At 30.8% G+C, this 17,955-nt stretch overlaps 1 pseudogene; it reads left to right on the top strand.

Annotated features, from left to right (window-relative positions):
- The first annotated feature begins 544 nt into the window (after positions 1–544).
- LOC123209094 lies at positions 545–10,080 on the top strand (annotated as a pseudogene).
- Positions 10,081–17,955: the final 7,875 nt, after the last annotated feature.

The following is a 17,955-nucleotide window of genomic DNA, read 5'->3' on the forward strand; positions in this document are numbered from 1 at the left end:
TTTTTTTAATTCGGAACAAAGAATTAATTTATTTTAACCAAGATTTAAATAAATCAAAGTATTGGAAGACGTAATAAAAAATAAAAAATTGAAAAAAATGAAAGTATCAAAAGAACAGCTATGATTATCTTATTATGTATTATAATATAGATAAAAAATAATATTTGTTTTAAGACATATAAAAAATTTATACAATATAGAATGATACATATTATTTAAGAAATTATAATGAGATAAAAGTGAAACTAAAAAAATTTAAAAATTTTAAAAATAGTTTTGGATATTTTCTAAGATTATGATATTAATAACAAAAATCATATATTGATATTAATAGTAAATTTCACACTAACAAAGTTAAGTTTTAAATTATTAATAAATAAAGTTATGTTTACTAATGAATATCGATTTTGGGATTTAATGATTTACACCATATAATTTTTACCCTAGGGTAATAAAGTGCTTTTAGTCCCACCATGTGGGAAAATGTTAGTCACCCAATCTTCCTATCATTGACCAATAATTTTTGGTAGGTAGATACGTTGATAATTATCACATGCGCAAACACTGTCTGGCCAGCAAGCTCTTTCGGTCTCTTCGCATACTTCATTTCTCTCCTACTTTCCAGGACCAGATGACTGAACGGCAGGTGGTTGAGTTGGAGCTAGTGGCGGTGGGGTTGCCGCTTATGGTTCAATGTTGTGTGCAGCTGAGGAATACTCATCCTTTGCATGAGATTGTGGACAAGGTGAATGAGAGTGGCGGGCCTTATATTGGGCTTGTTATGGCTTACTCCACTGAAGAAACGACCCTCCAAACCTCTGGTGTATTTGTTCCCAATTCACAAATCCCCTGGGTTGACTTGGCTGGTATCACTTTCATTTTCTTTATGTTTGATGTTCTACTTGTTTCTTTCTTTCCTTTACCTTATTAGTCGTTAAAGTAAAAATCCTAATAGTCCCACATGGTTAAAAAAGGCTTGGCAACCCATTTGTGGTTGTTACATTTAATTTTATGGGTTTTTGGTTCTTAGGGAGAAGATTCAACATTGGGAAGATTAAGAATGCAGATGTGTGTTAGAATATACCCTAAAAACCAATCGCTTTGTTAGTTTCAAGGGTCGTATATCTTGCATATACATTATTAATAAATTTGTCGTACTTCACATGTTTTTTGCGTCACTTTTATATCTATATTGTAGTTGTATATTACATCTATATTAGCTACATGCATATAACATGTGAAAGGTCCCGATAAGTTTTAATAAACGTCATCAAATCGTTCCCTATATAGGCAATCTGTTTGGGCAATAGTATTGCATAGTGGGTGTGTGCTACATCACCACAATATATTAGTAGATGATATTAGACATGGTGGATATATACATAGGTAAACAATAGAACCGTTTGATGGTTAGAGAACTGATCAAAGGTTATTATATTATATTGTTTATCGAATATGACCATTGAACGATGATCACATGGGCATTAATATGTAGTCAATGATACATCATAAATCATACTAGTATATAAATCCTTTGACTTGAGATATCACGGTTCTGTTTCGTTTAAAAACATATGGTTCATATGATGTATACCACGAGGCTAATCATGTCTCATTCAAAAGCCGCTTTGATAACATGTTGCTTGAGTGAGAGGACAAGTGATGATCATACAGGGATCCGTCAACTCGACTGCTCCCGAGTTTTTATACGAATATCGAGAAACATAAAAATCTAAGACACTGGCCAGTGTAAATAAAAGTCCACAGGAAAAGAGTTTCGATGTCGCATGTTCTGAGGTATGACTTGATATTCGAAAAGATTAAATATTGGATTTTGACATTCCATAAATCCAAGTTTAATGGGGATGTAATGACAGAGGGATTGGACTATATGGTAAGTGTGAGTAAGAAAAGTTTATTTGGTATTATGTGAAGCTTGTACTTTATTATGATGTAGGGGTCGTGGGACATTGCTACACAACACCACATGATCAGTGGGAGCTTCGTTTTGTAACAAAAAACGAAATATATCGGTTAACGATAGTTTTGAGTTATATAGTGATATAATGAAATGTATCGTCTGATATGAGTCCCACGACTACGTCACTATGAACCTTGAAGGTCACACCCATATTTCAAGGAAGAAAATGGTGTTATGAAACTGACAATATTTATTAATGGTTGGCTAGCACTTTTCGCGGATAAAAATAGTGTTTTTCGAGTAAGATTCGAAAAATGGGCAAAATTATCATTTTACACTTTTAAAATTGTTTAGAAAGTTGAATGAATAATTTTGAACACAAATTATTCAATATGTGTCAAATTATAATTTACTCTTAATTATCAACCAATGAGAAATAGACATATGATTTAACTTGATAAATATCAAGTTTTAGTTTAATAAATAGGAGAAAAAAGAAGAATATATTGAGATTTTTCTTCTTCTTCTTCCTTTTACTAGGAAAAGCTTCCATTTTTCTTCCTTGAAGGGTGGAATTCAAGAGATCACTTATTTTAATGATTCAAGCTTTCTAACTTCAAATCAAATTACAAGGTACAAGGTAGTTTATATGTTCTAGGCTTTATTTCTTGAAACAACATATAAATTTTATATTACCATTGTTACATATAATGTGAACATAATCTAAAAATTTTAATTTTCTTGCCAAAATCCTACAAATGGTATCAGAGCAAGAGTTTGATCCTTGAATGACAAGAACATGCCATAATTTTAGGTGTTTGGAAGTGTTAGTAATCAAAACTTATGATATAAGTTTTATTATGTGTGATTGGTTCAAACCAAGTGTACATATGTTATTAGGAATGTCTTACTAGCATTTGATAAGCTTTAAATTGTTGAAATTGTGTTAGATAACTTTTGACATAAAAAAAACCTAATTTTAGAAATTTGGGTGTTTTTGAAATTAATGGTTTAATTATGATTTGTACATGATTGTCATTATATACACATGAATTTTAATCTTGACTTTTTAAGGGAATGTGTTTTTAAGAAACTTAGTTTGTGTGACTTGGTGAAGGGCATGAACAAGTTGACATGATTTCCATGTGTTTGGTTGATGGAAATAACATTTAATGTTTATTGAATTGTTATTAATTCATTAAACTAGTGTTTGACTTGGTTTGATTGAGAATTGAATTCTTGATAGCTTGGATTGGATAGATTACATTATGAGTAACTATATTCATGCTTGAATAATTATTACATGGTGAGATGGATTATGTTTGAGTGATGAATGATTCATATATGTCATGATTTGGTGAAATGCATGACACTTGCGAATTTGGGTCACATTAGGCATGTGTTATGTATTTATTTTACAACTTGTCATTCCAAAATCTATTCATGTTTAAGTATGAATTGAGACGTGTTTAATGAGATTTTGGTGAACTTAGTATGTGTTTTGGAAACATCAAGATTGGAGTTTCATGGTTGGTTTCAAGAAAAATGTAATATAAAATTTTGGTTTAATTACATATAACACATAGTTTTGTGTTTTAGAGAACTAAAACTTTTAAGCATGAAATATTCTTACAATACCATTTAGGATATCAGAAAAGTTTTCAATGACATAAATTGTAAGAATATGGTTTAGTAACATGTCTTGGGTGACAAATACATATCCAAAGATACACACTAGACTACTCAAGATATAAACTGAACCTAATTAATAATAATAAAATTTTTCCCAAATTTTCAATATCAAATTCGAGTCTTCCATTGTGGGTCAATTGGGGTTACGTCATAAGGTTGGAAATCCTAAATTTCTATTATATGACGGATTCTATGTCATATGGCATAAAATTAGTTGATTGGTGTCTAGAGTACTATTTCTGTAATTCCCTAGATTTTATCATATGCGGGAGTGATGAGGTATTATATCTGGAAAGCACGATGGGTTGAATTTGACTAGTTTAAAGTGCTTAGATATATTATGTGTGGTGTTCAAAGCTAGAGGCTTATATGAATCATAGCTTCCATTTGGAATATAAAAGGAAATCGATTCCTACTTATTGAGCTTGACGGACTTAGATTTATTATGTGCGGTTTGTCAAGTTTGATAAGAACTTGATTCCCCCCTAGAAAGTGATCCAATGAACTTTCCAAATCTTCAGCCAGGGAAGTATAAGATTTGAATAAAATAGTTTGAGCTAATAAGATTAGGTTTATAAGTAATTACTAATGAATTTGTTATTTCTTGCAACATTCTCTCTTGTGATATAGAATCTCAAAATGTCAACGACAAATAATATACTTTTGAAATCGATGAACTCTCATATGCTTATTGGTCCCAATTTTAAAGATTGGCTGAGAAATCTGACAATTGTTCTCAATCTTGAAAAGTCATCTTATGTCTTAGAGGCACCTTTACCAACAACAGCAGACCCTAACGCCCCTGAGGAAGAGCAAAAGGCTTATGTTGAATGGGTAGATGCCGATTTACGAGTTCATAGTTATATGTTGGCATCAATGAACTTTGAACTTCAAACTCGGTTTGGGAACATACAGAGTGCGTATGAAATTTTCACTACTTTAAGAGAATTATATAGTGAAAATGCTCGAGTGAAAGAATATAATTTGATGATTTTACTATTCAACATGAGGCTTAAAAAAGGCATTTCCCCAAATGATCATGTTATTAAAATGATTAATAAGACTGGGGAGTTACAAATTATGGGCACAGATTTGCCACATAATGTTCAGGTGAATTTGATTCTCCATTCACTCCCTCCAACTTTTAAGCTGTTTATTACAAATTATAATCTCAATAGGATTGAACGCACTCTCTCTGAGCTTCTCAATGATATTCAAGAATTTTACAATAATGAAAAGAAAGGGAAAACACTAGTTGAGTTACCAGCTACCTTTGCCATGAGAGGCAAAAAAAGGCAAGCTTAAAAGCCTTGGAGGAGAGGTTCACAGATCAAATCTGGTGGACCAAAAGTACAAAGAAAAGGTTTTAAGAAAACCACTACCAAGCTTTCCAGGATAAAGGGTTTTGGCATTAGGCTATCACGTTCTCAACCTCCACGATCATCTGCTCCATAGAAAGAAAAGAAGTAGAAGAAGAGAAATTGCTTTTATTGCAACCAAGAGGGGCATTGGAAGAGGAACCGCCTTTTATACCTTGCTAATCTGAGAAAAAGCAAAACAGGTACATATTAGTGTTATGTAATTGAATTTGAATTAAATGTTAATTCAAACATTGATTCCTGGATATTGGATTCTACTGCAACTCCACATGTTTGTGTTTACTTACAACATCAGTAAAAATACACATTTTCTCGAGAAAGATTTTTTGGAGGAAGATGGTGCAGGAAGGAAAATTGTGCTCAAAGAAGAGTTTGGAGAGTAGTAACTGAGCCTATTCAGGTAAATCTTCCAAGTATACAATCACCTATACCAACTACAACGACTCAAGTAAGAAAGTCTGCTAGAGTGTCTTGACCTTTTGAGAGATATGAATTTCTGATAGAAGGGGATTTTGAATCGTTTCTAATAGGAGAAACTGAGCATCTAGAAGATCTAAAAACTTACCAAGAGGCAATACTAGGTATTGACTCTAGCAGATGGCTAGAGGCAATAAATTCAAAAATTGAATCTATGAATGCCAATCAAGTATGGACACTCGTTGATTCACTTGATGGAATAGTTTCGATCGGATGTAAATAGATCTTCAAGAGGAAAATTGGCAAGGATGGAAAAGTTGAAACTTATAAAGCTCGATTGGTAGCTAAAGGTTATACTAAAAAACAAGGGTTGGATTATGAGGAGACTTTTTCACCAGTCGCGATGCTTAAATCTATTAGAATCCTACTAGCTATCGCAGCACACTATGATTATGAGATATGACAAATGGATGTTAAAACTGCTTTTCTTAATGGGCACATTGAGGAAAATATGTATATGGAGCAGCCAATCGGTTTTGTATCCGTTACCAAGAAGCATAAAGTGTGCAAACTACATCGATCTATATATGGATTGAAACAAGCTTCAAAAAGCTGGAATATCTGGTTTGATGAAACAATTCGAGTATTCGGTATCATTAAAAATCTGGATGAGTCGTGTGTCTATAAATTGGATAAGGATAAAATTGTTGTTTTCCTAGTCTTATATGTTGATGACATATTATTAATTGGAAACGACATTGGCATTATGATTGAGGTTAAGCTATGACTAGCAAAATCTTTCTCCATGAAGGATCTATGGAAAACAACTTATATTCTAGGTATTCTCATCGATAGAGATAGAGTGAAAGGATTAATAGATTTATCTCAAAAGTTGTACATAGAGAAAGTGTTGAAATGCTTTCACATTCAAGACTCTAAGAGAAGTCTTCTACCATTTCCTCATGGAACACATCTATCAAAAGATATGTGTCCAAAGACTAATGAGGAGCAACAACGAATGTGTGAGGTGTCATATGCTTCTTAAATAGGTAATCTCATGTACGTCATGTTATGTACATGACCAAACATTGTTTTTGCAGTTAATGCAATAAGCAAATATCAGTCAAATCCTGGAGAAAGACACTAGACAACAGTAAAAACTATCCTGAAATATTTAAAAAGGACTAAGGAGTTGATACTTGGTTATGGGGGTTTAGAGTTGATGCTCAAAGGATACTCAGATTTTGATTTTCAATCAGATGTAAATGATAAAAAGTCTATGTCTGCATTTGTTTTTATCTGTAATAGAGGCATAGTCAATTGGAAAAGTTCCAAACAGTCGACTATTACAGACTCTACTACAGAAGCTGAGTATATTACCACTTAAGAAGCTATGAAAGAGGCCATTTGGATGTGTAAATTAGCCACAGAGTTGGGCATGGTTCCTCAGATGAGTCAATCAATAATTATATTATGTGACAATACTGGTGTCATTGCACAGGCAAACGAACCAAAAGCACATCAAAGGTCAAAACATGTTCAACAAAAATATTACATCTTGAGAGAATTTGTTGGAGTGGAGATACTGTTATTCAGAAGATTGCTTCGGCGGACAATTTTGCAGACCCACTAACTAAAGCACTGATGCAAAGACTGTTGGACCAGCATCTAGAGAGGATGGGCATTAGTTACTACAGCGATTGGCTTTAGTGCAAGTGGGAGTTCTTCTTAGAATATGCCCTAAAAACCAATCACTTTGTTGGTTTTAAGGGTTGTATATCTTGCATATAGATTATCAATAAAAGAAAAGTTTTGTCATACTTCACATGTTTTCTGCATCACTTTTATATTTATGTTATAGTTGTATATTACATCTATATTAGCTACATGCATATGACATGTGAAAGGTTCTGATGGGTTTTAATAAACGTCATTAAATCGTTCCCTACATAGACAATCTGTCTGGGCAATAGTATTGCATAGTGGGTGTGTGTTATATTATTACAGTATATTAGTGGATGATATTAGAAATGGTGGATATACACATAGGTAAACAATAAACCATTTGATGGTTAGAGAACTGATCAAAGGTTATTATATTATATTGTTTATCGAACATGACCGCTGAACGATGATCACATAGGCATTAATATATAGTCAATCATACATTGTAAATCATACTAGTGTATAGATCTTTTGACTTGAGATATCACGGTTGTGCTTCGTTCTAGAACATATGGTTTATATGGTGTATACCACGAGGCTAATCATGTCTCATTCAGAAGCCGCTTTGATCATATGTTGCTTAAGCGAGAGGACAAGTGATGATCATACAGGGATTCGTTAGCTCGACTGCTCCCGAGTTTTCATACGAATATAAAAAAACATGAAAATCTAAGACACTGGCTAGTGTAGATAAAAGTCCACATGAAAAGAGTTTCGATGTGGCACGTTTTGAGGTATGACTTGATATTCGAAAAGATTAAATACTGGATTTTGACATTCCATAAATCTAAGTTTAATTGAGATGTAATGACGGAGGGATTGAACTACATGGTAAGTGAGAGTAAGAAAAAGTCATTTGGTATTATTTGAAACTTGTACTTCATTGTGATGTAGGGGTCATGGGACATTGCTAAATGACACCACATGATCAGTGGGAGCTTCACTTTGTAGCAAAAAATGAAGTATATTGGTTAACGACAGTTTTGGATTATACAGTGATATAATGAAATGTATTGTCCAATATGGGACCCACGACTACGTCATTATGAACCTTGAAGGTCACACCTATATTTCAAAGAAGAAAATGGTGTTATAAAGTTGAAAATATTTATACATAGTTGGTTAGTACTTTCCGCAGATAAAAATAGTGTTTTTCAAATAAGATTCGAAAAAGGGGCAAAATTGTCATTTTGCACTTTTTAAATTGTTTAGAAAGTTGAATGAATAATTTTGGGCACAAATTATTCAACATGTGTTAAATTATAATTTACTCTTAATTATCAACCAATGAGAAATAGACATATGATTTAACTTGATAAATATCAAGTTTTAGTTTAATAAATGGGAGAAAAAAGAAGAATATATAGAGATTTTTCTTCTTCTTCTTCCTTTTGCCGGGAAAAGCTTCCATTTTTCTTCCTTGAAGAGTGCAAGTCATGAGATCACTTATTTTAGTAATTCAAACTTCCTAACTTCAAATCAAATTACAAGGTACAAGATAGTTTATATGTTTCTATGTTTTATTTCTTGAAACAATATGTAAATTTTATATTACCATTGTTACATATGATGTGAACATGATCTAAAAATTTTAATTTTCTTGCTAAAATCCTACAATGTGATCTATGTTATGACTAAGGAACAAACGGTGAGTTCTTGGATCTTCTTTTATTATGGGAAATGTAAGTGAAATAAATTAAGTGTTTATTTGTTCTAAATTTCTGATACCCTTTACTTCTTTCCTATTGCTTGAGCTTTAACTGCAGAACTTTTTAGCTAAATGCCGGTATAACCGTGCAAATTCTACTTGATGTATTTGATATTGAAGGGGTGGTTCATTATGGGACAGCTGGAAGCTCTAACGATTCATTGTCCCTTGGTGATGTTAGTGTAATGAAATATGTTGCCTTCACAAGTTCTTGGAAATGGAAGGTATGCAGTTAAAGTTACTTTGGTTATCCAACTGTAGCACATTTTTCGTTTGTTTGTGGCATATTGTTGATTTTCTCCACTTGAATTGGTACAGGAATTCGAATCAAAGAAAGGGAAATTGCCAGAACTAAAATTTGGAGCCTTCAATTTTCCTGAAAGGGGAGAGAATTTGTTGGCAAAGGTTGAGTTTACGCCAAGCCAGTTGCTCTCCACTGGTAAACTTATGGAAGAGTTCTTTTGGCTTCAAGTAGATTCAAGGTGGTTCAATATTTCTGCACAGCTTCAGGTTTGCCATTTCTCTTCATTTCATCAGATTGCAATGAAAATGAATCAATTTCTTTGATGTTGTTTTTTTGTTGAAGTACCTGATATAAGTTTTTGATTTATTGTAGGATTTTGAGCTACAACAATGTACTAATGACACATATTACCAAAAGTTGTTTTCGGACTTCTGGGTTCCACAGCTGATATATACCTTGATAATGCAGCATATAGAGAATTTCTTTTCAAAAAGTTGAATGTCTCAACTGTTGATGAAGAGAGTGCTTCCATTGTGATGGTGGGCAAACGAATAACAATTTCATATTAAATAGTTCTTACTAACTTCAAAATCGTTGTTACAAATCATTGATGTTTACTGGTGTTGTTTTGCAGACATGTCTATCAAATGGGGTGCGCTCTATTGTGTTTCGTGGAATTTCGGATTTCGCTGGTGGGGAAGAAAAGCTATTGTCCTCCAGCCTTAGTTCACTAGCTTCTATCAATGCTTTGAGTGTTGCAGTTGAGTTTATTGCATTACTTGATAAGGAAAACAGACTTCATGACCACCAAAAACAGATATCTTTTTCAGCATTTTGACAGTAAACAAGGATTGTTTATCCCTATTCTGAAAAATAGTTAAAAGTATTGTTGACAATCTTTACCCTTTGAGGGTATAATTTGGATTGATATGTGCAAAAGATATCTGTAATGGTTTATGGAGAGCCATGGAATGCCCCAGTTAGGTCTTGTGTACTCTACAGCTTATTTAGTTCCGACTTGAGCTGGCACCGGCTTGTCCTAATTTGGTATTCAACTGTCATGGATTAAAGTTCTACAAAAAAAAAAATCAGAAACATTTAGTATAAAATCAAAATTATGTAAGATTATTATGCTGCAGGAGCCAAAACACAGGCTTCACATATATACCACCAAGAGTCTTACCTCTCTATCTAGAGCAAGTCCATCTTCAATGCAAGAAACTATATGTTCATGCTCTGACATTATTTCTTCAATCTGAAGGTCAAGAGCTTTAGTTTCCACACTCAGCACCTCTTGACTTAGATGTACAGTTATGTTGCATCCATTAGAACAATGAAGCTTCACAAGCTCTGTTATGCCAAGAAAAAAGAAAAAGAGAGACAGACTGTTAGGATCCAAATTCACTGTTTATGATTCTAAAAGAACAAGAATATGTTGAAACATACCATGGAAAAGGCATCTGGTTCGACATTGACACCGGACAGAGGCCAAGTAGCAGTCATGATAGCATAGGCTGCAGATTGATGTTTCAGAATTTGGTGTATACACAAATGGAACTTTTAGATTCTTTAAGTTCATGAGAGTGCTGTTTAGAGATTTTATATGCTGTCTAAAACAAGCATTAGCAGAAGTTTGAGAGGCAGATTCTGCAGCCGAGTGATTACGCGACATTACTTCTTTAACAAGGAGCTCTTCATAAGGAACAAACAACTGCTTGTGGAGACTTGCATACCGATCTCCAGCATCTTTCCCAAATGGAAACCAATCTTTAAGTGCAAAGTTTACTGCCTCGCTGCAATTAAAACCTGCAAATGTATAATGGAAAGAGATTAGAAACATAATGGACCCATAAAGAAAGACGCAAATGTGACTCAAAAGAGAGGAATGTGAGATATCTTACCATTACTGAATCCTCCATGATATGCTCTAGGAAAGGTAACAATAAATTCCCCAGGCATCTGCAGAGCCTTGTAAACAGGTACCCATTTTGCAGCAATAAATTTGGACGAAACATTGTCCTTTTTCCTGCTAACCTATTGAAAACTCTGTCCTCACCCTCGAGGGAAAAGTTCTTACTGGCAAACAGATGATACATTGCTACCCTTTCGAACTGAGAAGCCTCATTACCTGGAACACCATACCAAGTTTTGGGTGCTCCAGAGTGAAGATAATTGATGCTGAGAATATTATAAGTAGATACTAACATCAGAAAAAAAAGAAAATCAGAGAATCAAAAAGCAAAAAGTTAGAATTGGCAAAGAGAGTAATGGTACCTATATAAGTATTGATCTTCCACATGCCAAGCAAAAATACTGTATATCATACCAATGTAAAGCATCGGATTAGTTTAAGAAACTATCAAAAAATTTTAAGACCTAAAAGACTGAGAATCAAGCATCATTCTCCAAACCGGAACAGTTATATCCAAGTGGCGAAAAGCATTGTCTGGCAGCTTATTAAAATGCTGAGAATAAAGAAAGAAAGCCCACAAAAATTAAGGATGCAAAATGAAAAAGATTCAGCTTAAGCCAGTGCAAAAAGCATTAGGATCATTAAGACCTTCAAATTGCCATTGCTTGTTGAAAGCTTGTCGCCAGCAGCCGTGGAAAAGGCGCTGCCTTCAACATTCACTGCATACTCAACTGTTTCTTGTTTATGAGCCATTTCGAGCCAAAATCTCTTTTTCTTTGGGGATTCTTCCATTGCTACGCCTTCTCCTTTCGGCTCAAAGATTTGGTACTTCTATTGTCATTCCCAAAATACTCTGTTGCATAATTTGTATAAATCCATTATTAAAATGCACAATTAATGATTATTTAAAGATGGGTGATAAAAGAATCTTTGATGACAGAAACACAATTAGAGAAAGAAAATAAATCATTCACAGAAATCAAACTATTACTTTATTGCACAAAACACAATCTTCTATATAGTACAATGCAAACAAGATTTAAACCACCAAAGAGAACAAATCGATCAAAAATGAAAATGAAAAGATGATTTTTTTTTTCTTGTTTTCTTTTCTTTCAGTTTTTCGTCAACCAAACAGAACCTAGAAAGAAATGATATTCTCGGCAAGCCAACAAAAAATATAGAAATAAAAAATAAAGACACCATGAAAAGTGTACAGAGGACTCGAGCACCTGTTCTGAATTTTCCCTTTTTTGGGCTAAAATGGGAGATTTTCTTGGAAAATTTCAGCGATAGAAAACTTCAAGCACAGGGAGTGTTCAAATGCTGGGCTTTCGCGGGTTTTATAACCGTCATGGCGTTAAAACGGAAAATCAAGTGTTATTCTTGTACAGTACTAAGTGACTGTAAAGCTGCCACGTCATATACTTGAAATGTGTATTGACCGCGATCGATACTATTAAGGAAAAATTATAGCTTCGGAGTACAGGATCAAGTAGCCGCTAAGCAGGGAGTTTAAAATTAAAAAAACTTTCATTAATTTTCTAAATTATTTTCCATTATTAAGAAATAAGTAAACGAATTTATCTGGTTTATTATCAATTTTATTGGAGATAAAAAGTTGTAGGTATTCTATTTTTTTTCTACGAAAAAGGTCGAATTTTTTTACTTTCTTATTAAAAGAATTAAATTGTATTTTGTTTTTTTGATATATAATAGATAAGTTGTAAGAAAAATATAATACAAAATGTCTAAATTAACACAAATTATGGGCAGCTTAATATTAAAAATTGAGCTTCATTCATAATTAATATTATATAATATATGTAATACTTATATTTTTTTAATATATTGCTACAAAATATTAGTAAGTATTATCATAATAAACGAAAATTATTAGTAAAAAGAAATATAATTCAATGAAAAAACGATGGTCTGTAATTTTTGTAGAAGCGACAATATTCAACACTCGTTTGAATATATATATAAATAAAAATAAAAATTAGGGCCAATTGAGACAATATTGTAGGTGATCAACAAAATTTATTTCAAAATAAAGTTAACCAAAGTGAAATTAAATAAAGAGAAATGAATTGTAACCACCCATTTGAAAAGGGTATATACAAAATTAATTATCACTTCATATGTCATTTGATGATATGTTAAGATTAAACTCCTAATTTATCTAGTTTAGTGGTTGTGGAATCGATCACTAGATGCAAGGTTTGTTCCATTTAATATGGTTGGTTTCGATTATGAAAATGACAACCCAGCTCAAGTCTTTCTATTTGAAACTTTTCGATTGGATTAGAGAGTCTATAAAATAGAAATTTCTATTAATTTAAATGTGATCAGTTTCACAGTAACAATCCTCCCTGATCAGTTGTTATCAATTCACAAGGACCATCCTCTCTTATAGTGTTAAAGTCTTTTCTTCCCATTTAAACTTTTAAAAATGAATTCACGTCATTCATTTAACCACCTTTTTCTTTTAAAATATATTGAAATTTCATTATTAAAGTATTAAAAAAATTAACAAAATTATAAAAACAAAATGAAATACTAAATTGTTAAACACGATTAAAAATTGATTGAGAGTTTGAGATTGAAAGATTGAAGAAAATTTGACATTTTCAGTAAGAGAGGTTTTTTAAGTAAAATTATAGAGTTTTTTAAATTAAAATACAAATATAAATAACGAAATATATAAATGATTTTAAATAATTTGAAAATAAATAAAAATTGTGATTGAGAGAGTCAATTTTTGAAATACTGTAATTTATTTTAAAAGTAAATATAAATTAGAAATATTTAATTATGTAAATGAATTGAAAATTATTTTATTATTAATTTTAAGTTGGATATAAATTAATAATATTTAATTAATTAAATGAACTAAAAATTATTTTATTATTGAAAATAACAAACTAACCTGTTAATAGTCCACGGATCAATCTACTAAAGGTTTAGCATGACACAATCCAAAACAATGCTGACCACATTAAAGTCCTCATTAGCCTATGACTGGTTGGTCTGACCTATAAGGCTTGTTATAGCCCCAGATTGTTTACCTGTTCATGAAGGGTGATTAAAGTGAGAAATCAGACTAAATTAAATCAGGCACAGATATGCATCATTAATGACATGATTAGCATAGCTAAAAAGTAGTGTTAAAAGATTTTAAGTTATTCAAGTTAACTCACCTGAAAAGATGACAAGAATTAATAAAATCAGTAAAATATAAAAATTATATTCAATTTTTATGAAAAAAGATTTAAATTTAAATTTTTATCACGTTTATAAAATCTTGATTTAAATTACTTATAAAAAAAATTAACTCAATTAAAATAAGGCTAAAAGATTATTCTCATCTAAGGTTTAATGAAAACCCAAAATCACATCTATTAACTTTTTAAAAACATAAATATTTATTCATTTATTAATTTTAGTTGTTATTGTTAGGGGTAAAATTATTATTTATAGATTTTATTTAAACTCATATTTTAGAATTATCTATGAGTTTTAAAATTTTATTTTTTTCCCCTACCTTCATATTTTTCAGGTTTAAAAACTGACTTTTCCTCCCTAAGTATAGGTTTCAACCCCTCATGTTTTTCATATAATGTCGCCCCCAACTTTCTGAAAAATTTTAGTTTCACCTTATATCTTTATCTTCATCAATTTCTCTCCCATTAGCTAAGCCTTGATCTCTAGTTGATTCGTAGTGAAATTTTTCAAACTCGTGAATTTGATAAACCAAACACCATAAAGCTCACATTCAAACTCAAGTTAAAAAATATTTAACTTTTAGATTTAAATTTAAACTCAAACTTGTTTAAATTGATCTCATTTTGAACTCGAATATAATCCTCACGTTATAATTTGTAAAATTAATTATAAAATGGTAAGACATTTGATTGTTGAAAAAGGTCAAATAGATAAAATTAAAATACTAATAATAATAGGCCAAAAGACTCGTTCCCATAGAAGATATAGTAAAATCTCAAAGTCTTACTCTCTAATTTTTAAAAATCTAAACACCCATTTATGAACAAATTTCTGTTAAAAATCTTAGTTACGATTAAGGGTAAAATTGTTATTTAATAAAAAATTTTAAAAACAAAACTTTTATTACATTTTACCCTGTCAATATGAAAATATCACAATTTCCCCCTAAAATTTCTTTTAAAGTTTGAAAAATGGGTATTCTTCCTAGGTTTTTTTCTCTTTTGATGACTTACTCTTTTCGGCCGTTAGCCAAACTTCTCTCTTTTTCCCCTTCAATCGGTCACTTCTCCTTATTTTGATTTTGTATTTGTTGGAGACAAAAATCATCATCTTTGTCTTAGACGAAAATGAAGATGCTCTGGCCTCAAAATGTCATAATTGGCAAGCACAAACGCAAGGTATCATACTTACTCCAAAAAAAAAAAAAGAGAAAGAAAAAGCCCGCAATGTATCATAACATTTCTTCGTAAGACAGTTTCATAAATTTTAAACAGTATGCACTTGAAACATCAAAATCTGACCATTGTACCCCTCAAAGATCATAAACTACCACATACAACCTGTAATTTTGTGGTAAGGGTGTAATTGAACATAAACTACCACATAATTTTGTAGCAGGGGCGTAATTGAGCCGAATCGAATCAAGCTAAGCAAGCCTTCAACTCGATAATATATTTATAGAGTTCAAGCTCAAATTTAAGAAAATAACGACTGACATAAGCTTGATTCAACAAATTAATTTTAACTCTTTAATTTTAAAAAAATACTTAAATTTAAATCTCATAATTTATATATTTATCAATTATATCTATTTTAAAAGGTATAAAATAAGATTTTAAAGATATAATTACAATATTTGAATTTTTAAATAGTTTATCTATTTTACTCGAATCATATTATGAGTTTATGAGCTCATAAAATCAGCCAAATCAAACTTAAATTTGACTTAAAAGTCAAACTTGGACAACTCAAATTTGAATTCAATTCAAGAGGAGCCATATTGTAAAAACACTCGCAAGTAGATTCGTCTCATTTATAACCGTAGTCTTTGGTGTTAAATTTAAAGGAAGACTAGATTTGACCACTAAAATGACATTTAGCTCCTAAATTCTAATTGTATAGCCCAAGAATCAGCTTTGAAAGTACATGTATAGCATCGTACGTGTCAATGAATTAGACCACTGTATCTTTGGAATAACAGTCCTGGAAATGTTGTTAGATATTGGCCCGTGTCCATTAGGTTATGTGGTGCTTTCTAATGTAAGATTTCTACATTTTCCGACGCATATTTACCTATGTAAACAAATTATTTTACAATTATCTCATATTTGCTCTTTATTCCTGCTAATTTAAGCCCAAATACTGAGCCAAATGTTATGCGCGTGTACTTTTTAAATATATAGTTAGAGATATAAATAGTATATTATTATATAATAAAGTATTATCTTATTCTTAATTAAAAATTATTCAATTATATGATAACATATTACCTATATATCTAATTATATACTTAAATGTATGTACATATAGTTTTATTGAAAAAATAATGATAATCAATATGACATTAAAATAATCAGGTTATGATTAATTTTTTTACAAAAATTTTAACTCAAGTCGACCCAAAACACATTAAAACTAAATTAAATCGTGCTATGGTTAACACAAAAGTTATTTGAATTGACCCGAATGATTAAAAAAATATTACTGTAGTAGAATTTGATATGAACAAATTAAAGAAATGTTGAAGGATAAATATTAATTACAACAATTAAAATCTTGATATATTACATATAGTTGTATCTCCATATAATAGTAATTACTTTGATTGTTCTTGATTTTTGTTTATATTTTATTTTATTTTATTTTTCAGTAGTAAAAATGAGATTTAATTATTAAGAGTATTGACTGTTTGAAAGATCTTATTACGTAATTTTTTAGACTATTTATAAAAAAAAACAAACACAAAGTGTAAGTGTTATGTTATATGTTTTGTAAATAATAGGTTAGGATAATCGAATAAAGAATTAAAATGCTAAAAACACTTGAAAAGATAAAAATAGTAAACAATTTTGGGCCAATCTTGGTTATGTTTAGGTTAGATTAAAATTAAAATATTTCGATACAATTTTAATTTAAATGAAGTTAAAGATAAGATTCTTTAACTCAAAACTCGAATTAACACAATAAAAATATGACTCTAAATACAAACGATCAGGGTAGCCAGTATTCCCACATAGAGATATAAACGCATGTCATACAGATTGTATATTTGTCAATTTATTCCTTTCTGAAAATTGGTGAAAAATCAATTGGCTAAAATATCATTTTCTTTGTTTTTGGATTCACCATTAGACTTTAAATAGTATATCTAACATATTTTTAGATATTTAAAAATAAAACAAAAAGTAAGCATTTTGATTTATCCACCAAAAAGGTACGTAAAATTTTTGCACAAGGTAAGTTATGATAGTAGTATTAAAGATCTGATATTGAATTTTAATATCTACTATAATAATATAGAATAAATGTAAATAAAAAATTAAACACTAGATAATTTTTTAATGTGTTACAACCTACAGATAGACTATGTGTATGGGATGTGCAAGAAAGTTTTATCACCCAACTTACGATGAAATTGTGTAGATGAATGTGTATGGAATGTACAATAAAATATCGAAAGAACGATTAAAGCCTTGAAGAAAATTGCTAGAATTTATGAAAGACTTATCACCTAATTTATGATAAAAATTATCAAATCATAAGCATAGTGTATGTTCTTATGCTTAATGCCACTCCTCCCCTTTCTCTGAAAAAAATATTCTTTTTCTAAGAGATGAAAGATGATTGTTATAATTTTATTGGTTATATTCAAAATTCAAATTTATTATGAAAGATGATTGTTATAAGAGATACGGAAACTTTTATCCTTAAATGAGCTCGCTTATACAA

Source organism: Mangifera indica, chromosome 2, assembly GCF_011075055.1.
Source record: "Mangifera indica cultivar Alphonso chromosome 2, CATAS_Mindica_2.1, whole genome shotgun sequence".
In the NCBI taxonomy this organism is placed as follows: domain Eukaryota; kingdom Viridiplantae; phylum Streptophyta; class Magnoliopsida; order Sapindales; family Anacardiaceae; genus Mangifera; species Mangifera indica.